This window comes from Phocoena sinus, chromosome 14, assembly GCF_008692025.1.
Source record: "Phocoena sinus isolate mPhoSin1 chromosome 14, mPhoSin1.pri, whole genome shotgun sequence".
In the NCBI taxonomy this organism is placed as follows: Eukaryota; Metazoa; Chordata; class Mammalia; order Artiodactyla; family Phocoenidae; genus Phocoena; species Phocoena sinus.
The window spans coordinates 47896020-47922904 of NC_045776.1; positions in this window are offsets into that span (position 1 = coordinate 47896020).

A 26885-nucleotide genomic window follows, 5' to 3' on the forward strand; every position below is an offset into this window, starting at 1 on the left:
ACATTATTAGTGGGCCCAAATATTGTTGTGTTGTATTTACTCATGTTTCCCCTCATTTTTACCTTCTCCCAGGAAACACAGGGTCATTTCTCTCTGTAACTCACCGTTCCTGGAAGGCAGTCTTCTTGCCCACTGCATCAGTGCCTTCTTGGAAAGCCTGGTAAGACTAATGCACCTGACGTTAGCAGCTAGCTCTTCAGCTGCTCTTCCAGAAATAGACTAGACAGCAAAGGATGGCCCTGTTGAATTCCAGAAAACACAGGGTGCCCCCGTTAGCCGTGGTATTTGAAGCCATACACATCCTAATTCTCTTCTTCCTCCCCTGCCCTTTTGCTACTAGCATGAACATGGAGATGAATTACTTCAGTAAATATTCCTGATTCCTAATCATCTTTCCAGATTGAGCTACACAAGGAAGTTATTAATTAAGCTGTTAGATGAGAATGACATCTACAATCCATAAAATGGATTAAGGAAACCAAAAGCTTTATAACATAAAAAAGCAATGTTAATGGCATTTGACTTTGAGGAAGAGGACCTCCACTTGAGTCCTTTCCTCAACATTTTCATACCAATCCCACACAACAGCCAGTAAATATAAATCTTGGAGATAATGTGAACAGCTCTGTTGTTGTGTGGCAATTACCCAGACCCCTTCTTGCTAGGTTTATGTCCATGTGCTTCCAAGTATCCTAATTTTCTATCTTTTTCCCCTCTTAACTCCCAGCATTCTTTAGAACCTAGATTCAAACTCACTTTAATCTTAGCCTTTTTGAACTATAAGTTATCTAGCCCTAGCACCAATCCTTGGTGACTTAGTTCCCATTCTGGCTCACCCAAGACCCTGTGAGGATGCGAGTTACACATAACTTGTCAGAGCCTCCAGTTTCCTCCTATAGAATGGAGCTGATAACCTATCTCATTTGGTTTTGTGACATTTAAAGTACCCTGATAGCTCAATTTTATTCAACAAACTTAGCACTTCTCCAAGCACTGGGTTCTACAGATGAACAAATTACAGATTTCTGGTGAAGAAAAATAAGAAGTCAAGGCTTAAGGAGAACAGAGAGGAAATTATGGGAGGAGGGGGATTGCTCAGTGGAGTTTCAGTTTATCAGCTTGGGTAGGAGAGAAGGTGCATCTCTAAAGGCTTCCAAAAGAGAGTCACACTTGAGCTGAGTTTCAAAGCACATCTTGGAGTTAGGCACGTGAAGAAATAGGGTAAGAACCTTCTAGGTGAAGGGAGAAGACAGATGTTAGGAAGCATTGGTCATACTAGAGAGACCTGGCCTTTGTGATCCTGGCCAAGTGGCTTGACCTTTATTGCCAAAACTGTAAAAAAAAAAAAGAGGGAAGCATTATTTATGATCGTGGGGTTGTATACTGGGTGTTAGTTATTTTGGTTATTTATTATTTACCTCCTTTTCTTGTTATAACTGTATGCTAATTTTGCTTTGGAGAAACCACCCGTCTCTCATCTTTGGGTGAGACTCATGAGGCAGGGTTCACTCCCAGCTTCAAGTGGAGACATGTGTGTCTTCAGCCTGGGCCACTCAATGCCTTGTGTCCTCCCGATGGCAATGGTTGGTCCAGAAATGGGCACTTGAGGGCCAGCAAGATTCAATTTTGAGTCTTTTTTTGATTCGCTACTTTTTCTGGGGAGGCTTGAACCTAGAATTATACTGGGCTAGACCTTCTACAGCCATCTGAATCCCACAGAAATGCCAATATAAGGAAAGCAGATCTCAGAAGTGAGAACAGGGAAACTGAGTGCCAAGGTCCTCACTGTCACCCCAGTGAGGTCAGGCCTGACCCCCGTTTTGCTTCTGCACTCTACTATTATGAATCAAATCTCTCTATGCATAAGTCAATTTCTGTGAGGGTTTCTGTCCCCTGCCATTAAAACAAAAGTTCTTAGATTGTTTTAAGTCCTGAATGAGATAATATATTAAAAGCACCTGTTACCATGTTTGATTCATAACAGGCCTCAAGAAATGCCAGTTCCTGTTGTGAGCAAAGGCCCAGAGAGCTGAGAGCATGCAGTGCACTGGGTGGGAGAGGGGGGTTTGATAAGTTGCCACGATGGGGATGAATTGTGAGCACATGGCAGAAGTGAGCAGTAAAAGCCACATATTATACTTTGGTTTAACTTCATCCTTAAGCAGTTTTAAGAGTGGTAAGGACCATAATGAAGAAAGGCAGGACACCAGGAAGACATCTGACCTGGGCATCCAACCCAGTCTGTAGGATGAGGAAAATCTCTCCTGAGCACGTGGCATTTCAGCTCAGACCTGAAGGACGAGTGAAGAGTTGGGAACGTCCTTCTAACATCATTGTGGAGAATGAATTAAAGTGAGGTAAGACCCACCAGCATGTAACCTCCATGAGGGAGGCCACTTAGTCTCCATGAGAGAGAGACACACACAAAAGTGAAAACTCATCCACTTGGATTTAGTGATTGAGTGAGAAGAATTTCAGGGTTGTTATGTGGTGTGGTGGGGACTGAATTCAGCACTCGGGAGTTGAAGAGGGAGCCTGTTGAAATAAAGGCATAGACTAGTCATTTAAGGAGCTCAACTAATTACTTCCAGTAAAGTGTAGAGTTTAGGAAATGCATTTTCTCTCACTTCAAACCTTTCTATAGAGAGGAAAACAGGTTAAAAGGTACAGGCTCAGTCCTAATGAGGCAAAGTCTAGGGGAAAAGTGAATATTACAGTGTGAACTTTACACAGATAATGTGGCTGAGATTGTGTTTATATGTATGCTGTTTATGGATTTGTATTCCTTTTTTATTCGACAAATATTTACAGAGCGTTTCTCCTGCGCTAGGCACTATTCGGGGAACTGGGGATAGAGGAGTGACGAAAAAACCAAAAATCCCTTTCCTCACGGCGCCTGCATCCTAGTGGGGTGTGTGTGTGTGTGCCTGTGTGTGTGTGTGTCTGATGGTCTGTGTGCATGCACAGTGGTTCTGGAGAAAAAGCAGAGAGGGATAAGGGTTTGGGGGTGGAGGGGCTGCAATGTAAACAGGCGGTCAGGGAGGTCCTACCTGAGAAGGTGGCAACTGAGTGACCTGAAAGAGGTGAGGGAGTGAGCCATTGTGTCCTGTAAGCTGCTTGAAGAGTATTTTAGGCAGAGGGAACATAATTATATGAATAGCTCAAAAAGTTATTTTTACATTAGCCATTTCCTTTCTCCTTTACAGTAGCCACTTCCTTTCTCCTTGAGTCACTCTATAGAACCAATGCACAGTGGTGAGTCTGAAGCATTCGAAAAAGAAATAGTTCTACTGAGAGGAACTTGTCTCCGGGGCCACTTAGTCACTGCTTCCTCTAGTCAGTAGATGGGCCCTGTGGGGTTCTGGGCATAAGACTGACTGAAAGAGGGGGGCCTCATCACCGTAAAGCGGTTAGGAGAGCAACTGTAGAGACCAGTGAAATTCAAAATATCAATTTTCCCTTCAACTTTTATGTGTAAATTTACAATTATGTTCCACTAAGTATAAATGAGTTCATTTTGCCTTTGCTCAGAACCAGTTTATGAGAGAAATGTTACAAATCATCCTTTTGTATTTGCTAAATCTGGACCTAATTCCATTTCTCAAGAAATTGTGTTTGCAGAAATAAGGCCACATGGAAATGAACAAATAATGAAAAATGGAATATAACAAACCCCCCAAGTCCTAAAGAATTAAAACTCTGCCAGAATTATTTATAAAATGTACAGCAGTATCCAGAAGTATTTACAATTTTCTCTGTGGCTTATAAAGTCTGGTGCCATCTAAACATACTTGGTAGTTCCATGAGACCCAAAACATGTTTCTGCAATCCAGTGCCCAAGTCCAGTGCAAAGCCAAGAGCCCCACATGGTGGGATCAGCATTTTGACATGCAAAATTCTTTGTAACTAGAGACCTTTAGGATCATTCAGAAAAGGAGTTTAATTCTATATGTGACTCTGGGTTACTCTCTAGCATAAATGTAGATGAATATCCAATTTCCTATGACTCAGTGAAGTTGGTGCAGAATGCAGAGAGTCAGGAATCCTAAATCTGGGGTTGGTGGGGGAGGCGGGGGTCAAGAGGTTTGGACTGCACAAAAATCAACAGGGAGGGGACTTCCCTGGTGGCGCAGTGGTTAAGAATCCACCTGCCAATGCAGGGGACACGGGTTCGATACCGGAAGATCCCACACGCCGCGGAACAACTAAGCCCGTGCGCCACAACTACTGAAGTCCGCGTGCCTAGAGTCCGTGCTATGCAACAAAAGAAGGCACTGAAATGAGAAGCCCGCACGCAGCAACAAAGACCCAACGCAGCCAAAAATAAAATAAATTTATAAAAAAAAAATACGGAGAAAACATAAAGATCAGAAGGCCCTCTGAAATACAAACAGGTGTCTCAAGACTAAACAGTCAAGTGATTTATTAATGTCTGAGCATTGTAGAATCAGATCAAGCTTTCAAAGTTCCCCAGAATATAGCCATGTCGGGAGGAACACTGCACAGAGGGATTTTGGTGTACGTCCTCCACCACACATCCCTCGCTCCCATGACCCATTCAGGTGGTGGAAACACAATGCCATCCATCTGTACCTCTTTGAAACAAGAATCTCACATTCAAGCATCCCTTTTAAATGGTGGATACAAGAGCCAACTCTTGCTGCTACCACAAGGTCTCACAAGGCTGTTAATCATCAAGTACTGATAGCTACTGTTCCGCGTTGGATGAATACCAATTAGAGAGATGGGGCAACCTGAGGACTGTAGAGGAGAGAGCAGTGGGGGACTGGCTTTGTTGTTTTGGGGAGGGGTTGCCAAAAAAATATTACCTGGGGCGCCAGTGCTCTTCTCGCCAACCCTGAGGGGAGACTGATGAGAATGGCAGACTAATTTACAAAGTATAAAGTAGGGGTGTATCAGAAGCATCATGTTATTATTAATAGGGTCTGTTTTTCTAGATAGTGATGGCTGAATCCTGTTTTTAGTTTTAGAATCAGGCAGCATTTGTCTCAACTTTATAATTCTGTTTGCCTTTTCTCTTACGGTATCTCCTAAAAGAGGCTGTGTGAAGCTCCAGGGAAGCTTAGAAGGAAAAGCCTTGTAGACAAAAAACTTACCATATGCAAAAGAGAAGAATTTATCAGGGAATGTTTAGGAAAATAGAAGGAAGAGTTCTTCCAAGTTAAAGGACATCTCTATTGGAAAACAGCCCAAATTGGAGCAGGTAGCTGAAACAAATAGGGCTTTTCAACAAAATGAGATTTTATTTGCTCATGTACATCTCTCTGCTCAGCCAATGACATACAGATCCAGCATCCAGCATGGAGACTTGCTCTCTTGAGTGCCCCCTCCTTGGTCTTGTGCAAGCCCCCATCTGGTATCAGAAGTCTCTCAGCACCTTTTGATGCATCTTGGGGGCAGTGATTCTCAATATGATCACAAGGTTTTATGCCTGGCTACTATATCAGAGGCAAACTTATTGAGAACCAACTGCATACTTGGGAATAGGGAAAGAAAAACATTTCCCCCAATTTATTTCAGTTGTCTTCCATTGTCCCAGAGTGTTGAGAGCACAGCATGGAACTGCTTAGAAAACCTGATTAGGTCCCACAGTGCTAAGCACATAGTTTCAAGAGGCTGGGAAATTGTTACCATTGGAAGTAGTATGAAAAATGGTTCATGTGGGGGGAGGACAAAAATTAAACTGAGATGACTAAGAAACATATTAACAAAAATTATGTTTGATTTGCCATCAAGAGCTCTCTCTTCTAGATGCTTGCGAGAGTGCCTCCATGGGGAGTTGAAAAGTGTTCAAGGCCTCTTCTGAATTGATAGTGCTCCCAGGGCTGATGTGAGCTGTTGAGGAGTACGGAAAGCCATGGAGACCTTTCAATCAGCTAGGAGGCCCTTTTGATGGATTTGAGAAGAACAGGCTTGAAGAAATAAGAAAAAAAATCATTTAACTGTATGAGTTTTTCCTTTGTTCTTTCATTCTTGCACCTAGTAGGCACTGAATAGATACTGACTGCATAAAGAAATGTTTATTCTAACATATTAAAATAGTATGCAATTTGAAATGAAGTTGTGGATCTGGCCAGATGTTGTTTCTCAGATTATTATCCCATGACAAGAAACATTTCACTCTGTGTGAAAATAGAGTCAAAGACAGCTTTGTAGAAATTTCCCTTGGATTTGTGTTTATTGGCTCGTTATTTGCTCAAGTGATTCATAATGTTGAGTTTCTGGAAGTCAAAGCAAAACTAAAATTGCCAAGTAGAAATAAAAGCAAACCTTATGTAGCAAAATCTTGGATTAAATGTAATCATGGAGGCAACTGACAAGCAAGTATATGTGGGGGAGGAGAAGAATCTACAGAGGCTACCTGGAGCACAAAGCGGACCTTGGCCTTTTGGTTGATATACTAGTTACCATAGTGATTGATTGGACTTTGCCATAGTTAAATCTTTTTGTATCTGTATGAACATGATGCAATGGACCTCATGTAGCTAGGTCTGTATTTCCTTTTTCTTAAAGTTCCTGTTTTTCCTTTTTCTTAAAGTTCATTAGAGGGTATATGTCCTCAGGTCATATGCAAGATCCTTTGCAATCTTCCAACAAAATCACACCCAATGGGAACACTGTTCCACCTCTGCTGATGGGTAGAGTGAAAAAGTGGGAGCCTGAGAAGGCCATGGAAGCAGGTCTTTGGAGTCATTGTAGGGAGGACACATTCCTGATAGGCCCTATCTATAAAGGACAATGTCATTTTACAAAGAGTTTCCTTTTGCATCAATTCTATCAGAGCAAAACCAAATTGAACCGAGACAAATGAAGAAGAAAAGCAGAGTAGTATCTATAGAAGAAAAACTGGAAGAATAGAAAACTTGATAAACTTAGGCTGCCAAGTTGCAACAGATTGTTAGATCAGGGGAGGCATATGTCAGGTATGGGCAGAAAAGCAATCCATTCTGACAACAGTTCAGGTGCAGAAAGATCAGTCTGAGGACTAAATTGAAAATGTATAGCATCAATATCTTGTTAATGTTTCTGTGAGGAGCTCAGTAAAAGCAGCTCTACTGAAAAGAGGGGGGATCCAATCCTCTAGACGGGTGGTATTTGTAAAGCATTCTTGGAAACTGCCAAAATGCAGTGTGACTTTAGGGAGATCAGCCACATCATTAAAGTCAAGGAAATGACTGACCAGTGGGGAAGTAGAAAAAGGTGGTACCTGTCCTGCGACTAAAAGGCTTTGTGAATTTGGGCTGACCTGGGTCCCTGAAAACAGGTAGGAAGCCAAGGATCTAGATCAGTGCTTCTCCTACTTAAATATGTGAATGAATCATCTGGAGATCTTGTTAAAATATAGATTCAGGGGGCTTCCTGGTGGTCCAGTGGTTAAGACTCCACACTCCCAAAGCAGGGGGCCCGGGTTCGATCCCTGGTCAGGGAACTAGATCCCACATGCCGCAACTAAAGATCCTGCATGCCGCAACTAAGACCCGGCACAGCCAAATAAATAAAAAGTAATTAAAAATATATATATATATAGATTCAGATTCAGTAGGTCTTGGGTGGGGCTAAGCTTGTGCATTTCCAACAAGCTCCCTAACTGTGCTTATAATATTGCTTCAAAGACCATACCTGGAGTAGCAAGGGGCGAGTTCCTAAGACCACACTTTGGGTAGCTAATAGCAAGGGGCTGGACCTGTCTTAGTTTAGTCAGCTTAAACTGCTGTCGAAGAGGAGTTTAGCATGGTGCTATGTTCAAGATTATCTAGCTTAATTTTGTTAGGTAATTATTAACAAGTTTTTAATTGTTAATATTCTAAATTTATTGGATTATAGGTTGTTCAAGCTGCTTTGGTGAACAACTATTGTATCAATGTTCTATTCAGATTGCTGATGATTTGTATTTTGGGTTGTTGGGATTTGATTGTCTCTTTCCAGATGGTATTATGTAGGGAAAAGTCTGAGATGTGACATTACCTTCATCTAATTCTAACTGCAATGGGAAGTGCTAGGATTCCTTTCTTTCTCTTGATTTCTTTCTTTCCTTTTTTTTCAAACCACTGCTGAGTTCATGGATCTCAGCCAAATCCCTGGAAATAATCCAGACCTACGCATTTCTCTTGCCCATTACCACTGAAACAGGAGTAGCAAAATAGAAATAGCACTATTTACGAAAACATTTCCTCCCCTACAATTCAAGATTACAACTGGCATGCCAAATCAATATAAGGGACATGTTTAATACACTTATGTATTCTGGAGGTAGGGAAAAGAAATAACACCTTTTATTTCAGAATCAATTTGAAGGGAGCTGACTTCAGACACTGAATAGAGATCTCAGCCTATAATCTTGGGTTCCTGAGCACACAGCACCAGTTTACTTTCTAATGTACTCTCGGGTGACTTAATGGCATTGCTTAATTATAACAGTTGCAAATTCCATCTTCCAAAATATATCACAGGCAGCCAAACATCTGCAGGGTTTTGTAGTAGGGAGGATGCCAAAATGAAATGCTCGTATTTTGTCTTATTTTGCTCTTATTAGTTTTTAATACATATATGTAATAAACAAGATGAGCAAGACAACATTTAAATATGCACCGATGGTAATCAAATATAAGATATTAAGTTGTGAAAATGCCCATTCCATGGAAAGGAATATGCTCCTCAGGAGAATCTAGGCTCTGACGGGGGACATTTTAAAATAACATTAACTTTGCAGTGATAGAAAAAAGAAGTAGGAAGACTCCTCAACATGGGAAGTGCAGACGAGAACTAGGAAGACAGCCCTGCAGAACGTACTGAACACCAACAAGAAAAATTTTCTTTTTCTGGGAGAAGGAGGGCTAACTGCTAACTAATTGAATGCAAAGTGGTGTCAACAAACTCAGAAAGTTAAAAATGAGATTAGCTCCAGTTTGTCTCAAGCTTGTGGCTGACAAATAATTAAGATAATCTGGGGTGTTTCTTTTTAATAAAATAAGAGAAAGATGTGTTCAATAAGAGAAAAGATGTGTTCAAGATGAGGACAAAATACATAACTATCATTTCTAGAAATTAAAATTACACCTTATTTGACAAAGGAATGAATGATGTAATTTTACATATAACATAGTTTGGGAAATTATTTTAGAGCTAGTTTTTATTTTGTTATACAAAGATATTCCCCACCCTTAAAAAATATGGATATATTTCTAAATTGTATAGGTCTAAAAGGGAAAAGATATTTACCATAATGCCTTAAAAAAATCCTGACAAAACTTCAAACTTCACCAATGACTCATCTCCCTTTTGCAATAGTATTTGCTTAAATTTTAAAAAAGAAGAAGAAAGAAAAGTACAAAATATATTTTAAAAAAATAGCCCTATTAAAAAAATTGCTTCTGTGTATGCTCAGTAGGGATCTGGTAAAAATTAAGCTGGGGCTAAGGAAACTCCAAGCCCCTGCATAACGCCACAGAGGGAGGAAGACTGGATATTGCCTGCTACGAGGCAAACTGCTTAAGGAGTTTTGTGAAAGTCTCACTGAAACCAACTTAGCAAGTGCTCCTGTCCCCCAGCCTTTATGAAGATCATCTCCAATCCTGATATTGCTGCTGCGGCAGAGGTAGGTGAGACTCCAGTGCGTGCTTACAGCTTAGTCACCTCAGTGAGGTGTTAACCTGAAAGTCGAGGGAGCCTGGGAAGGGGGTCTTATTAAACAATCCAGGACTCCAGGCTCTTGTGGATGCCCAGGTGGGTGCTAAGCATAGAGATGGCTCATTATAAGACTCACCCATTCCCTTGGCTGAACCCAGCTTTGTACTTTCTTTTTCAAACTAGCCAGCTTCCAGTAAAACAGTCTTTGGTGCCCTGCCTTTTCTGCGCCTCGTGACCACACTCAGGCCCTTCTTAGAAAGTTTTTAGAATCTCCCACACTAGAAGCCCCCAAGCCCTGGCCTTCCTGAATGTGGAACTCATGCAGAAGCTCTGCCACCAGATTTATGCCTGTGCTCTATTCCCCCTAGGTCTTTTTTGGACACTTGTTTGCTTAGTTTCAAAGACTGGTCCTCAGGCCAGCAGCATCACGGCACCTGCATCTTGTTTGAAATGCAGAAGCTCAGGCCTCACCCCAGAATGACTGAATCAGAAGTTGCTTTGTAAGGAGAGCCCAAGATAAAGGCTGTGTACAATTTTCTGAATCACTGTTCTAATTCATTTTGATAATGACTGAATGAATTGGTCTACCCAGGAACATTCATTTGAAAAAGGGACTGCTGATGATGCAAAATTTTGTACTGAAAGAACATAAGTCTGTGATAAACAGGATATATACACTATTGATACTCTGTATAAAATAGATAACTAATGAGAACCTACTGTATAGCACAGGAAACTCTACTCAGTGCTCTGTGGTGACCTAAATGGGAAGGAAATCCAAAAAAGAGGGGATATATGTATACGTATAGTTGGTTCATTTTGTTGTACAGTAGAAACTAACACAGCATTGTAAAGGAACTATACGCCAATAAAAATTAATTAAAATAATAAAAAGATGTGGAAATTGGGTTCTCTATGGTGTTGCCATAGCCACTCCTCTCCAAGTTGCACCACCGAGGGAACCCTCTGTCCCATCTCAACTCAAAGCTAGGTCTTGTAAAAGCCATGACCAACCATGACGATGGAGCTGAATATATTTTCCTGGAAGTGTGCATCAATTTTTACATGAAGCAGGTTAGTGCAATTATTCGGCAAGTATTTATTATACTTAGGACCCTAATAACTGAAAGCAGTGTGACAATGGCAGTCACAACCCTGGGCTGGGAATCTGGAGACCTCGGTTCCAGTCTGAGCTTAGTACTGACCAACAGTGTTGTCTTGGGCAGGTGCCTTAATTCAACCAACATTTATGGAGTTGCTTCTGCAGACCAAGATGATGAGGGCAATAAGAAAGTGAAGGCCATCTAGTGGCTTTTGTAAATAAGCATACTGCTTTTGAGCAGGGTTTTGTTTCCCAGAGGACCCTTTAAACAATTTATGAAACATTTTGCGGAAGCCTAATAATGAAACATTAAATTTAAGCTGTTCCATTTAAAGCTGAAGTGGAAAGTTCTGAGTCACATGCTCGGTCTCCCCTTTACTCCTGGTGGCATTTCTTCGGAATTCCGTTTCCAAAGTTTGAAAAGAATTGAACTTGATAATATTTATAGTCACCTTTGACACTGCCAGTTTTAACATTCCCCAACTGTCTATGTGTCTTGCCACTGAAACCGAGTCCCCCTAAAACCAAGTTCCCCTGCTGAGTTGATGATGAACCTCTCCATCCAAAACTTCATTCCCTTTCTTGTCCCACCCCTGTTCCCCTCAGGATTGAGAAGTGTCAAAGCAAAGAAGGGATTGAAACTGAGCAGGACCCTGGGGGGACCTTCCTGGGTACAAAAGCCCCTCCATGTACCTTGTTTCTTGTTTGCAGGAAAAAGCCTTTAGTCTCCTAGGCCTTTCCTGAGTACCAAAGAGCAGGCAAGAGAGTTACTCTCTAGGGAAGTGAGGGAATGCAGAAACAAAGGAAAAGCAGTCAAGAAACGAGCTCAGTGATAAAACAAGGACCTAGTTTCTCCTCAAGGGATAGTCATAACAATTTGACACATACCTTTCAGTTGTTCTGCAAGAACTAAGACGCCCACGCAGGTGGAGGATGGTGGCTACATGCTGAGAACAAGCAGGAAGACCCCAGACTGGGGTTGGAAACAGAAGGCTGATGATTAATGTTACCAAACCTTTCAAGTCGTGACCCAACAAGGGTCCTCCTTCAAGGTATCCTTCAAGCCAACCTTTATTCCTTGATCAAAGAATAGAAGGATGCTAACTCTCGCTCCGGGGCACACACTCTCCCAGACAGGGGTGGGCGGCGCTGCTTTATAGGGATCTCGTGGCAGGGGAACGGGGTTCTCGCGGGGCTAGTGGGTTCTCGCGGGGCTAGGGGATTCTCGCGGGGCTAGGGGATTCTCGCGGGGCTAGGGGGTTCTCGCAGGGCGGGCGCGGCTGTGCAGCTCCTGGCTCCAGACTGCAGTGCCGGATGCAGTGCTTCTGCACACAGCCTGCCACCGCCATCTTGGGTTGAGGTGTCTCGCGCACGGCCTCTGAACACGGTCTGCCGAGCTGACCTGTCGGAGCAGCCATTTTGCATGAGGAAGTCTGGTCTGAAGGGCCAGGTGGGAGGCCTCTGCCAGCAGCATCCTATGAGCCACTGACGCTAGCCTAAGCGCAAAGGAAAAAAAAAGGTTAGACTTTATTACCCAGATTCTCTTTCTATTCCCCGGAAATTGTTAATCATCTTTGCTGGTGACAAATTTCTTCTCTGCCTTTTGCCCTGCTCCTCATTCTCGAGGGACGCTGAGGGGCGCAGGTGCGTCTTATGTAACCGCTGCCTGCTGAGTGTGGGCGTCGTCATAACCGCAGACCTTCTCCTCAGCTGCCTTTAGATTTGTTTGTTTGCCCGCAGACCTCAGCCCTCACTGTTTGTTTCTCTGAGCGACCACCATTTGTCTAACGTTTTGGCGACAGGGGATGCCAGAAAATTTAGGATGCATGGCCCAAATATTAGGAAAGGAATAATGGTCATATGTCAAATTTTTCCTAAAAATGCAGGTATCTCGATTTTGTCGCGTGTACGCGAGTGTGCCCTGGTGTCGAGGCTCATTGCCGGGGCCTGAATATCCCTGGTGTATTATAGTTTTTGTTGTCTTGCTGTTTTTCAGAAGAAAAGCTTCAGGTAAATCAAACACAGATACCAGGTCCTGGTGGACGTAGAGCGGCCAGCAGGGTATAGGGATTGGGGACCACTGGATGTATATCCTCAGGTGCTTCACTGACTGCCTTGAGGTCCTTTACCACTCGGTACTCCCCAGTACATTTCTTTACGGGGAGATTGGGGAGATGACAGGCTGGCCTGATCTAACAAGGTCCTGGTCAGTTAGGCAGTGCCCAATAAGGCCTCCTGACAAAGGGGGTGCTCTTTTCTGTTGGCCATATATGTCCGGGGTTTTGATGGACTATCGCGGGATTGGCTCCTGCAGCTCAGCCCGCCCGTCCCTGGGCTCAGACCTCGGGATTTCCTCCAGGGAGATGGACTTGCTCTGTCTGAGGAGGTTTGCTCTCAACCATTAATATTATCATCTTGTGCCCTTTGTCGAAGGGGACACCAATCTCCAATTTGTACAAACAGGAAGGAATGGCACTGTAAAGGCTCTTAGAATGCCTGTTCCTACGCTTTCTCTGATACCCCCTTAGTTTTACAACCCTTGTGACTGGGTCTGCTCGATCTGGTTTTCAGAACCCAGTAAGTGACACTGGTGTCAACTAAGAATTCAACAGGCTTTCCCCTACGTCCAGTGTCAGCTGGGGCTCCTTGGAGGTCAATTGGTGTGCCAGCTTAGGAGCCCCCAGCCCCGTCACTCTTAACCTATTTGGACCATCTGTGTTCAAGTGTAGTGGCTGAGATCTGTCATTTACAACCCCCTTCGGGTCGGCGAGGGCATTCTCTTTCCCAGTGTCCCTCTTGTTTACATATGGCGCATGATTGGATCCAAGTTTCCTTGGCTTCTCTCCTTTGATGGGAGCCAGGAATTACTCACTGGAGTCAAGAATCTCTGTGGGTGGTTAGTCCAGATTCACGTGCTGACTGGTTGTCATTGGAGGGCAACAGCCAGTGGGTAGGCTTGCCTCTGGGCCTTTTATCCTCCTCTATGTCTTGTTATTTTTTTTTTTAACATCTTTATTGGAGTATAATTGCTTTACAATGGTGTGTTAGTTTCTGCTGTATAACAAAGTGAATTAGCTATATGTATACATAAATCCCCACATCCCTTCCCTCTTGTGGTCACCTGTCCCTCTATCCCACCCCTCTAGGTGGTCACAGAGCACTGAGCTGATCTCCCTGTGCTATGCAGCTGCTTCCCACTAGCTATCTCTTTTACATTTGGTAGTGTATATATGTCCATGCCAGTCTCTCACTTGGTCCCAGTTTACCCTTCCCCCTCCCCATGTCCTGAGCTCCATTCTCTACGTCTGCGTCTTTATTCCTGTCCTGCCCCTAGATTCTTCAGAACCTTTTTTTTTTTTTTTAGATTCCATATATATGTGTTAGCATAAGGTATTTGTTTTTCTCTTTCTGACTTACTTCACTCTGTATGACAGACTCTAGGTCCATCCACCTCACTACAAATAACTCAATTTCGTTTCTTTTTATGGCTGAGTAATAGTCCATTGTATGTATATGCCACATCTTCTTTATCCATTCATCTGTCAGTGGACACTTAGGTTGCTTCCATGTCCTGGCTATTGTATGTCTTGTTATTAAATACCTGGTAGGCAACCTTGACCAGGCGAGAGGTAGGAAGTTTATGCCTGATATCGGGGGGGAGGGGGGTGCTTAGGGAAATGAAATATGACCTCAGGATTGGTTTCCCTTCCAATGACTCAGGGTCAGTGGTAGGCATTCCCTAGGTGCTCTAGGATTGCCAAAGGGTTTCCATTGGCTTCTGATTGATTTCCTTTATCTCATTCCAATCAACAGTTTCTTTCCTGCTGCCTAGATTCCCTTTTAGGATCAAATTTTTATAATGGGTTGGCCTCTGTCTTCTACAACCTTCTCCATTGTCTCAGTGGTCCCAGTTGGGTTTGTTATCTGGGATCACTTGATGCCCTAGTCTGAAAATAGCATGAGGCTCTGGATGTATCTTCCCTCAACACCTTACTATGAATTTTCCAGTTATACAAACCTGGATGAGCCCTCCTTCTCCACTGGGGACCTGCCTCAAAGGGAGTACTTTTCCTGGTGGGTTGTTGGACCTGGCTGGCAATTAGTAGACCCACTGACGGGCCACGTTTCCCCATCTTTCAGCTGGTATTGGGGCCAAGCTGTGTTATACAGGAAGATTAAATGTTTTGGGGTCAGGCAATGATACCTGAAAAACTTCCATTTCTGCAAGATGCATCCTCATGGGCTATCCTTCAGTACGCTGGACGTTTGTTTCCTATACTTAGATGTCCTGTTGTGGATTTGTTTCCAGGTACCGAACGGGTCACTGGAGTGATTTGTTGGCATACAAATACCACAAGATTTGACTCAAATAAGATTTCTGATTTGGGAAATTTGGCACGAGCAACAAACTGTTAATGGATTCCTCAAGAGACCCAATAGACATGGGTTCTGATACAGGTGGGGGTTTCCCTTGAAGTTACAACAGCCTGTGGTTGACATAGTCCTTCCTCAGGCAGAATGTCCCACAGGAGGTTAGACAGGATGGCCTCTGGGCCAGAGCAGCTTAGCCACGTTAGTTCCCGACCAACTTGGTCCATTAGGGAGTGGCATTGCTGTCTGAGGCAGGACAGCTTTTGGCTGAAAAGGAGTTTTTGGACTTCCTGCTGGCTGAGAGCTAGAGCACGAGGGAGGCCCATGGGGTACTCACTAGATCATTGGGGCAGCTGGTATTCTGTGCTGATCTCAGGAGGAGAGCCTGCAGAACCTCAGTTGATAAAGAATCACCTAAGGTCCCCCTCACAAGCAGAGGGAGGAGGAGAGTAAGGGCGGTGGGTGTTTCCTGTTCTTGCCAGCAGCTCACAGGGCTTCCCGATAATGGGCTTCCTGGTCTTTCAAGGAGCTCAGAGGGCTCCCCAGCCCAACTCAGAGAAACTAGTGCTGACCAGCAGAGGTCAAGTCACCGGTTATGTACCTACATTGGGATCTTTACGTCCCCGGGTGTCCTCTGGTGCCTTTTCCTAAACTTGAATCTAGCGTCCTCATTCCGTTTTGTCAGGTGGCCTCATGACCTGGGCCTTTTCCTGGTCTTGCCTCTTGGCTCATGGGGCTGGCCACTTTACCAAACCAAAAGTGACAATGGAGAATAATGATAATGATGCCTGAAGGTCAGAGAGGAGGGCAAAAGCCCTGGTGCCGCCGTTACTGCCTTGTACAAGGGTCAAAAGAACAGCACTAATGGCAAGACAGCAGGCAGGACTGCCGTGGCTCCCTCTCATCCACAGATCCCCACCCTCCCCGGGCATTGGTACTGTGGGAAGGCCAGCCAGAGGCAGCGGGAAGACATGTGTGAGTTTCACTCTCGGATCCCCAGCGATGCCACAGTGTAATCCCCTCAAGGGAATACAATCCAGATTACTCTGGGGGCTACACTCTGTGTGTTCCACACCTGAGTATCGAGTTGCTGGGCAGAGCTGCTCTGAATTCAGCCGAAGGCTGTCCCTGTTCTACCCTGTCAGAGTGTCCTCAAAGACCAGAGTCCATCATCCTTACACATACTGCCCCAAACCTCCACTGTCCTCCTGCTAGAGGTGGAGTGAGCCCAGAACCTAGTGAATAGGCCTAGTGGATAGGTGTAGGTGAAAAAGCCACTGTCTGTCCCATCTGGGGCATCAAAATTTGTTACTGACCCTCTTGGGCGCCATCAAGTGTCCCCTTGCCCAGTGTCATTTGAGCCAATGGAACGAGACCGGGTTCAGCTCAGAAACAAAGGAAAGCAAAGAATGGAGAGGTGCTGGCTCCAGAGCTAGAACACTTGCTCTCCCCAACAGGTGTGGGCTGCTTTATAGGGATCTCGTGGTGGGGATGGGGGTGGTGGTGGGGAATTGCAGTGCCAGGTGCAGCCTCTCTGCACACAGCCCACCACCACCATTTGAATTGAGGTGTCTTGCACAGCCTTCTGAACTTGGCCAGCTGAGCTGAGATATCAGTGTGGCCATTTTGCAGTAGGAACTGTGATCTGAAGTGCTGGGTGAAAGGCCCTGCGCTCGACTTCCTGTGAGCAAGTGAAACTAGACTAAGCATAAAGGGAAAAAGAAAGGTGAGACTTTATTTTATTACCAACATTCTATTTTTATTCCCTGGGACTTGTTAATGGACTTTGCTGGTGACATTACGATTCCTGAAATATCATTGTTACCTCACAACCAACCAATCAGAAGATAGTCATGTACCCCGCAGTCCTCACCCCAAATGTTGCCTTTAAAAATCCTTCCCTGAAAGTTACTGGGGAGTTTGGGTTTTTTGAGCATGAGCTGCTCATTCTCCTTTCTTGGTGCCTGCAACAAATCTTTCACCACAACCTGGTGTCAGTAGACTGGCTTTGTTTTGCCAGTTGGGCAAAGCAGACCCAAGCTGAGTTCAGTAACACCACTATGAAATCACTATGGCTCTGCTGGAGCCAGTTCCTCCCTTTTCTTCCTCCAAATACATCAGGCCATATGCTCTTTTAAGAATTGTGGGCACCAAGTGAAACTGTGAACACCTTAAAGGGAAAGAATGATACATTTGACCAAGAAACAATTTAAACCATTTTGTGTCAGAAAAAAAAGCAACACATTAAATAACATTAAAAAAACCTTGATAAACTTGGGGGGAAAACTTGCAATTTATATGATTAAGGGTTAATATACTTATTTAAGAAGCTTTGTAAATCAGTAACAGAAAGATAAATTCCAGTAGAAAAACAGGCAAAAGAGAGTAGGCCGTTTATCAGATAATAAACACAAATGGATAAAGATTAGTTAATTTCAAATTAAAATAATAGTAAGATACAATTTAAAATTTTTCAGATAAGTGAAGTTTAAGAAGAATGCCGGGGCTTCCCTGGTGGCGCAGTGGTTGAGAGTCTGTCTGCCGATGCAGGGGACACGGGTTCGTGCCCTGGTCCGGGAGGATCCCACATGCCGCGGAGCGGCTGGGCCTGTGAGCCATGGCCGCTGAGCCTGCGTGTTTGGAGCCTGTGCTCCACAATGGGAGAGGCCACAACAGTGAGAGGCCCGCATACCGCAAAAAAAAAAAAAATAAAATAAAATAAAAAAAAAAAAAAAAAAAAAAAGAAGAATGCCAATTCTTGTTATTGGTAAGGGTGTTGGGAAACGGCACTCAAAATCACTGCTGGTTTTTGTTCTTTCTGGAGGGCAACCTCAAAAACATGCACACTCTGTCACTGTACAATTCTGTTTCTAAAATTTGTCATTAGAAATCAATCAGAAATATATACAAAAATGCAAAGATGCAAAGGCGTATTCATTGCAGTGCAGAGATATTCATTGGAAAAACAAACTAGAAACTATCCAAATTTTCAACAAGAATGATGATATATATATATATATATATATATATATATATATATATCTCACCATTTTTTGCTGAACTGTTACTACAGCATACTACGTGGCAATTAAAAATGAGGTGAAAAAAATAATAATTGACATGGAAAGGAGTTTATGCAAAAACAGTATATACATTATGGTGCCAGTTTTGAAAAACAAATACGTGTGTACATGTATTTTGTAATTCTGCAAAAGTAAAAAAAATATCATGGAACCATTGTAATGAAGGAGGCTGCACTCAGCTGGGTATCAGGACATTTATATTCTTATGTTGACTTTAACTCATTGCATGTTTTTTAGGGTACATCTCTTCTCTTGGTCTCAGTTTCCTCATTTCTAAAATGGTCAGTGTATTAGGCTGAATAACGGCCCACAAAGATAGCAAGTCCTCATCCATGGAAACTGTAAATGTTACCTAAAATGGAAAAAGGTCTTGATAGATGTGATTACATTAATGATTTTGAGATGAGGATATTATCCTGGATTATCGTAAGTGTAATCCTTATAAATGTGTCCTTATAAGAGGAAGGCAGAGGAGGATTTCACACAGAAGAGGAAGAGGCACGGTAACCATGGAGACCGATATTAGAGTGATGTGGCCACAAGCTAAGGAATGCTGGCATGCACCAGGAATAGTCAAGGAACAGATTCTCCTAGAGCCTGGGAGGGAGCACAGACGTGCCAACATGTAGATTTTGGTCCAGTGATACTGATTTTGGATTGACAGCCTCCAGAACTGTGAGAGAAAAGAATTTCTTTTAAAGCCATAGAGTTTGTGGTAATTTGATACAGCAGCCACAGGAAACTTATACAGGTAGTTTAGAACAAATTATTCCTAAAGTCTATTTTGTTTTAAAAGTGTTAGAATCATACAATTTGTTTTGTAAAGTGGAGGGAAAGTAAGGGATAAATATTTCCGTGCAATAGTTTGGCTACCCCTATTGTATGTTTTTTCTTCTTTTAAAATAGAAGTGAAGGAAATTAAATATTACAAATCCAAAGTTATCTATGGGAGGGAACAAATAGTATTATATTAACTTATTTTGCAGAGAACTAAATTGTGCTGTGTTATTATAAGTAATTTTATGGCCAACTTCTTTTGTAGGTACTTGTAGACCATATTTAGCTACATCTAAACAAATTGGAAAATGGTGAGAATAAACATAAAGAGAGTCATCTTCAGAGTAGTTTTTGGAGTTCTATGCTCATTCCCTGAATCTTTGGTGGTAAGCAAATTTTTCATTTGGTGCTATGTTGGGGCCCATGAATCCTTATGAAGTGGTCTTGTGGAGTTATGTGGAGGAATGTGAATGCATTTGGTCCCAGACATAATTGTAGATAGAAGTCATAAACCTGGATATGCCACTTTTAACAGTTTCACTAGAATTTTGTGTTATGATAGGAACTTGCAGGCACGTTAATGTTGGTGTACAAATGTAACATGTATTTTCCCTTCCTTTTAGATTTACTTGTATGTGTAATACTGGGTCTAAAATTATTGTGTTAAAACAGTATAAATTGAATGCTTACTACTGCATTCTCCAATCTTGGCTTTTTTACATTCCGGTGTGTCTTAATTATTATCTTGGCAGGTATTGCAAAAGTATTAAGAACAAGATGTTAAAAATTGTGATCCGTTCTGGCTCAGGTCCCATGACAATAGGTACCAACTGAATTCCAGACTACCAAGGGAGGAATTGTAAAGAGGTTGTCCGAGAACTGGTTTGGTAACCCTTAGCTGGTCACCCATCTCCAACCTGTAAGAGCTGTTGAAGAGACTAAGAGCAGAGTTGGAAATAGGAAACTTTGGGAAAAGTTAGGAAGTTAGAAAGGGAGAGGAGGAAGGGGTGTTTACTCTCATCTCATGCCTATGGAATGATACTGCCTCAGGACTGACCCTAGTTGCTTACTTTGGCAGAAGGGGGGATATTGGTACTGGGTAGGGGACAGGCTATACACTCAGAATTTGTGAAACAACAAATGCCATTGGTTTCTCTGGAACCAGTGTGGGCCGCAAAATAGAACTGGTATAGGATTGTCCAAGATCTGCCCCAAAGGTCCAGCTGGAGGGGCGAGGAGACCTTGGCAGGAAGATTCTGGGGGAGTACAGACAGATAGCAGTTGAGGGAGAAGGTGTAAGTTCTCAGCCTAATATGATACCTTCTCCAGAATGTCGGCATTGCAGGTAAGAGGTCCTCTACTGCCCAAGAACCCACTGAAGAGCCCAGGAGAGGGAGTCAGCTATGCAAGTCTTACAGAAAGCAGTGTCACACCATATTGCTGCTCCTACCTCTCTTCCTCTCCCACTCCCCTCCAACCCTGAGAGGTCTGAGGGCCCAGCTAGAGCTGAGTTGGGAATGGTGGGGAGGAAAGGGATAGTGCTGGTAGGGTAATAAAGAAGTCATCATGCTCATCTTTGTCACTGTCAGTGTCCAGCCTGAATCAGGCCAAGCTGCAGAACGGAAGAACGTGTAACTTTAAGCATTGTTGGAAAATTTAACAAGTATCACAGAGTGAACATTTCATTAATGAACTGAGATGGGGGGACCAGAATCACCAGAGGAATGTTTCTTACCTAAGAGTATCGAGAAAAGCTCTTGAACCTGCCCTAATTTTCATCCAAGGAGATGGGAGAAACTAGCTTCAGACAGGGCTAATTTGAAGGACAGTGGGAGACAACATAGTTGTTTTATGCCCATCAGTCCTATTTGTTCGAATGAACAGTTTAACTTAATACATTAATTTATTAATCTATTAATAAATTGCCTTTTTACATCTAGAAAAAGTATTGCAAAACCAAATAAAAATAATTGTGTTAAGTTCTTAAACCTTGTGAGTTTAAGACTTTGCATATGTTACTACAGAACATGTAATCAAGGTAATATGAAAACATGTTTGGCTGCCCCCAAATATGCCATAATGGCATTGATTATTTTGAATTAAAGTTACTCAGTAAACAGCCAGTGCAAAAGGGACACTCTGACCCTCCTCTCTGTTTCCTTGAAAGCAGGAAATAAATCTCTCATGTGAAAAGTGCACTGCCTGAATCTGGTGGTAGAAAGATATCCTTTTCACCAGAGATAGGGTGTTTATAAACAAACCTTGTGATTTCTTTAATTTACTACTCCAAATCCAGACTCTGTCTAGATTCTTCACTCATTAAGCACCCAAAACCTAAGTTTCTTTGTCCTGTCAATTTCTCACAAACTTACTGTTTCTTTATCTAAAAAGTATAAAAGCTGCCTGCTATGGCCACTTCTTAAGTCCCACATCTGTAAGACCTACATGTGTATGAATTAAAATTTGTTACTTTTTCCCCTGTTAATCTGTCGTATCGATTTTATTATTAGTCCAACCACAAGAACTCAACATGGGTAGAAGGGGAAATTTCCCCTTCCCTGACACATGCTACTGAAGAGTCTCATTTTACGTTATGGATTACGTTCTCTTAGGTCAAAACTTTCCAAATCAACAGGTATGTGAGTCTTTTTAAAGCTTCTGCTGGGTTACTTTAGCCATATTTGAGTTATGTGAGTGTGAAAAAACGTACTTTCTTCTCTAAAAAAATGCTCTGACCTTTTGAGGATTATATAACTTAAACAGCTGAAGCCATAAACTTCAAACTGAATGTGAGTAGCATTCTCATTGAGCAAAGAAAATGGAGTCAGATTAGAAGAAAAATGGTTCATATTTTTTTAGATGGGAATATTAAAAATTTAAGCCTGTGTCCAGACATTTAGACAATTCATGATAATTCATATGACTTTTTAGAGAGACCCAGGTTAAGCTAAAACAAGGCACTATTCACATTAACTTTTAACTTTGCTTTATTTTCTGCTCAGGAGTTTTCATACTCATAAAATTAAATGCAAATATATATGTTAATAAAATGTTTAGATTGGAAAATGAATCACTTTGGTTTGAAATTTTACTGAAATTGAAAAAGAAATTAGTAATGTAGCCATAATATTCATATTTTATGATGATTTCCTCTTATTTTAGCCTAGAGAACTTTTTCTAAGAGGGTGAGGAGAGCAACCCACTCTCCTAGATGTTAATCTAAAAACTAGGGACATTTGACCTCTCGCCTTCTGAGATGGCTCACACTCTGTCTGTAGAGTGTTTTTCTCTCTAAATAAATCCACTTCTTACCTAAAAAACAAAAACAAAAGCCTAGGGACATTTGAAAAATTCATTAAGTTTCTGACCAAATTACTAATATTAAATACATTAAACATAATGCAGGAGGCATATGCTCTTCTTGGTTTTGCCACTGGATTTTACAGATTGTCTAGGGCCATTATTTGACTTCTTGTTCCAACTACATTTCATCTGCACTGATATTTTTCTCTATATCAGTTAAAATAAAAGGGAGAGTGAATCTCATCCTTCTGAAAGAGGGATCCATTGATTGGTGTAAAAGAAGGTGAAGAACTCATACATGCTCCTGGTAAAGCATGTGGTAAACAATCATTCAGTGAACCCAAGCCTAGGACCCAGTTTAGAGCAATTTGCACAGGGACTTTTATCAGTGGTGGGTATTGCTACTTCCATTCCCATCAATTTCCTCTCCCCAAACTTCCTCTACATTTAGTATAGTAGGGAGTAGGGGGGGATCTTCCTCTTTTAAAAGGTACTGATTTTTTTGGGGGGGGATCATTCTTTCCTTTGACAATAATTTTTCCCTTTCCTGAAATAAGTAAGCCTCAGCTTTTAAAATATATTTATTGCTAACCTGTGAGAAACCTGTCCACATTCTAAAGTCTCTATGCAGATATCAGGCTTTGAATGTAATGATCCCAGCTTTTTGTTTTTTAACTTATTGCTAGATATTTCCTTCTTGAAACAGTGCTCCCTCATACATGTTTTATTTTTAGCATAAAACACCCTAGTAGGAGTCTTGACCCCTTAATATGTTTCTCTTTTTAAATACTTCTAAAGGTTGTATAAGAGTGCATGTGTTATAGTAAAAATTTTAATTTTATATATTTTTATTTAAAAATATTTTTATTTGCTCTTCATTTTGACAGAGTTTCAGATTTCCAGAGAACTTAGAAGAATAGTACAAAGAATTCTTATATGCCCTTTAGTCAGTCTCCATATTTTTATACTACTGCATTTGCTTTATTTATACTGCCCCTATTCTGTGTGTATGTGTGTATAGCGTATATATACGCACATATATACATTTTATTAGTTTTTTCTGAACTGTATTTTGAAGAGTAGGTTGCAGACATGATGCCTCTCTACTCTTCAATGCTTGTATGTTCCCTAAAGCAAGGACATTCTTTTACAAAATTAACATTTATGTAATACTGTTATCTAATCTACCTTATTCAAATTGCTAGTTTTCCCAATAATTTTCTTTATAGCAAGAGAAAACCCCAGATGATGCATTGCAGTCAACTGTCAAGTCTTTTTAGTCTTCTTCAATCTGGGACAGTCTCCAGTCTGTCTTTGTTATGACCTTGACATTTTGAAGAATACAATTCAGTTATTTTGTAAAATGTCTCTCAGTTTGGGTTTGCTTATATATTTTTAAAAGTATAAAATATTTACTCTGAAGGAGTTGGAAAATTCTTGTTGTTCTAGAAACCCATAACTTCAAAATTTATTGACTTATGTGAGCTCAAATATGTGAAACACTAAAGGGATTTAATCTCTGAATTTATACATATGGTTCCTGAGCCAAATGGAATGTACATACATGGAATGTACACGTGTGTGTACATTCTTCAGACTCTGTACACTTGGTTCTGAAATAAAAATAGTAAATGGCCAAAGTCATGACTTGAAAAATTTATAATGCATTTTTAAGGGAAAAACTCTTAAGTTCTTGATTTTAGTAAGCATTACTATAGATTTTTTTTTTTTTTTTCCTGTTTGGGCTATTTGTCTCACTTTGTCTTAAGTAACAGAGAGGAGCGAAAAGTTGCTAGTGAAAGGTTCAGGAGAGGTTTAGTAGATAATTGAACTAGTTTATAGAAAAAGTCCAAAAAGATATGCCATGAACTGAAGGCCTTTTTTGAGGGACAGCTGGCCCATCGCTATCCAGGGATTCTTTGTCTCTTTATTGCAAGACTTCTCTTCTTCAGTCTTGTCTTTGTTTTGGTGACTCTATAACATTCAGGCCTGTTAGGTAAACATGACTTCCACACACAACATTGTAGGATATTTTTTTTCAATCATCAACTGAAGTTTTGGAACCTTGAGATCCCTCAGAAGTGCAGTGAGGACTTGAGGGATCAGCATTCTTTCTCCTTCAGTGCAGCAAATAAACTGAAGCATGACAACTATCTCAGGAATCATGTCTCTCTTTGAACAATAGATTTTTATTGTAGAGCTGAGGAGGAGGCTGCTTGGGTAACACAAATGTTGTTATTGTTAGGAAAACATATGAGCATAAAGCTCTTTTCCACTGAGGGTGAAATTTATCTCCCAGGATACAAAAAGTTGATTTTTTTCTTTCTGTTTTTTTAGAAAGGCAGAAAGAAATGATGATAAATAACTTTTAGAAACACAAATAGCAAATGACATTCAAGCCCCAGATGGCTGTTGACTTTGATAGAACCGTTAACTGGACGTTAGGAGCATTTTTGTGCTGGAACTTCTGCAGGTCTTGTCCCTCTACAACCATCAATTCCCTCTCTCCAAAGATTTTCTCTATAACAGCAAACAGTGTAAGAATTATTGAATAACTGTCTTGGAAAAACAATTGTAGCCCTCTTTGCCATTAAAAAATGTGACTGGACTCTTAAAATGCTGTACTTCTGATTAAAAACACAACAATAACCTATTGTATACACCTTTCCTTTGGATTTATTCTTCTTTACAAGTGAAGGGATTAATATTAGAATTCTTTTAATTGGGCTCAAACATTGCAATGCTTCTCTCCAGAAAAATCAATGCAGAAAAAAAACAGAACCCTTTGTTCTCCTGTTAATTGCTACCACCTGCCTTCCATAGGCACTTGAACTATTTTTTTGGTTGTCTCAGTATATACCTGATTTTGAGCAACAGTAGGTTAGTTTGGCACTTCTTTACTTCTTGCCACCTAATGTCATCCAAATTTTCTTGCTGAATCAACGTTTTGAGCTCTCAACTTTCTTTTCAATCAGCTCACCTCTGTTGCTGAGCTGTCAGGCCTACTAGGATTCAGCTTTGTTGCACCAACGCATACTTCAAAGATGTTTCAGAATTCGCACTTCAGAATTAAAATATACATTTTCTTTTCAGTGACTGAGCCATGAAACACAATCACATGGGATAAGGAAGTGGTAGAGTACAACAGAAAAAAAAACTACAACACAGAAACAAGTACTTCCTGGGGAATTAGCTTTCTCAAACATGTGTTTCCCAGGGCTCAGAAAACACTAATTTCTGTGTCATTGGTATTTTTTCTTTGTTCTACTCTGCTGCTTCCTTATCCCATATGATTCCATTTCATGCCTCAGTTACCACGTAAGAAAATGTATATTTTAGGTTAGATTTTAACTTTAAGCACATTTTTGTAGTGAGCCCCAGTACTAAAAATGTTACCACTTGGGGTGTTAGCTGGAAGCTGGAAGATAGGATCCAAAAGACTCCTCGTAATTCCAAACACAGGGCTAACTATGTGGCCTGGAGACACAGACGATGGGTCCCTCCTCAAACCATAGATCATTTAATTAGAATCCTGCCGGGACCAAGGGACCTTGACATCTGAGTTGCCTGATGTCACATGTGTGAAGGTTCCATATTTCAGAACATTGCATAGTTATAAGGCTGTTGTAATGGGGATAATGTGTCCCACCACTGTGCTTATGGGTGGCTGATTTCAAATGGTTCTGTATGGTCCCTGCCCGTTGGGAGTCTTTCTCTTCCTGCCGTCACCTGAAGGTGAAGACATTCACTCTCCATTCTGAGAGGAGCTTATGTCCCAGGCCAGCACGGGGTGAGGGTGGTATGAGGATAGGTGGGGAGAAGAGGGTAGGGAAAATTCTGGTGTCTTTATGAGAGTCACTCCAACCCAGAGAATGCCTGGGCAATGGGTTGGCTGCTGTCAGCTACAGGTCCTCAGACACAGGAGGGAGAGGGTGGGCTCTGTGCTCTTGGCTCCAGCAGTTTTCATTTCAACCTGCCACTCCTCCCCACATCGTGATCCCTTTCCCTTATTCTCTCCATTCGAAGCTGAGAAGGGAACATTTTCTTATTTCTAAGAACAGAAAAACACACCTTGCAAGTATACATTTGAATCTTTCTCCTTGGATTTAGGTTAGTAGATTTTCTTTTTTCCCAAAATAGTTAAGTGCCTGAAGCTTTTCCTTCTGGTTCTATTAAAGAAAAAAATTTTCAATGATGCACGTAAAAGATGTTAAAGCAGACTTTATTCAGGACCATCGTGATAGGTATAGGTACCACTGCAATGGGATTTTTTTTTTTTTTTGGCCACGCAGCTTGTGGGATCTTAGTTACTTGATCAGGGATTGAACCTGGGCTCTCAGCAGTGAAAGCATGGAGTCCTACCACTGGACTGCCAGGGAATTCCTATGCAATGGGATTTTACAGTTGGGGAGAGAGATTGGGCTCAACTTCAAACAAGTGGGATTTTACTGCCAAGGAGCAGAGTGGGGGTCAGTGGATGGAAAGTTACTAGGAGGAACCATCAGAGCTATGGGGGTTTCTAGCTAAACCAACCTGATAGGATCCTTGTTGAAGACAGGCCAGGGTGATCAGACATCACCTGGAGGATGGTGGAGGGTGAG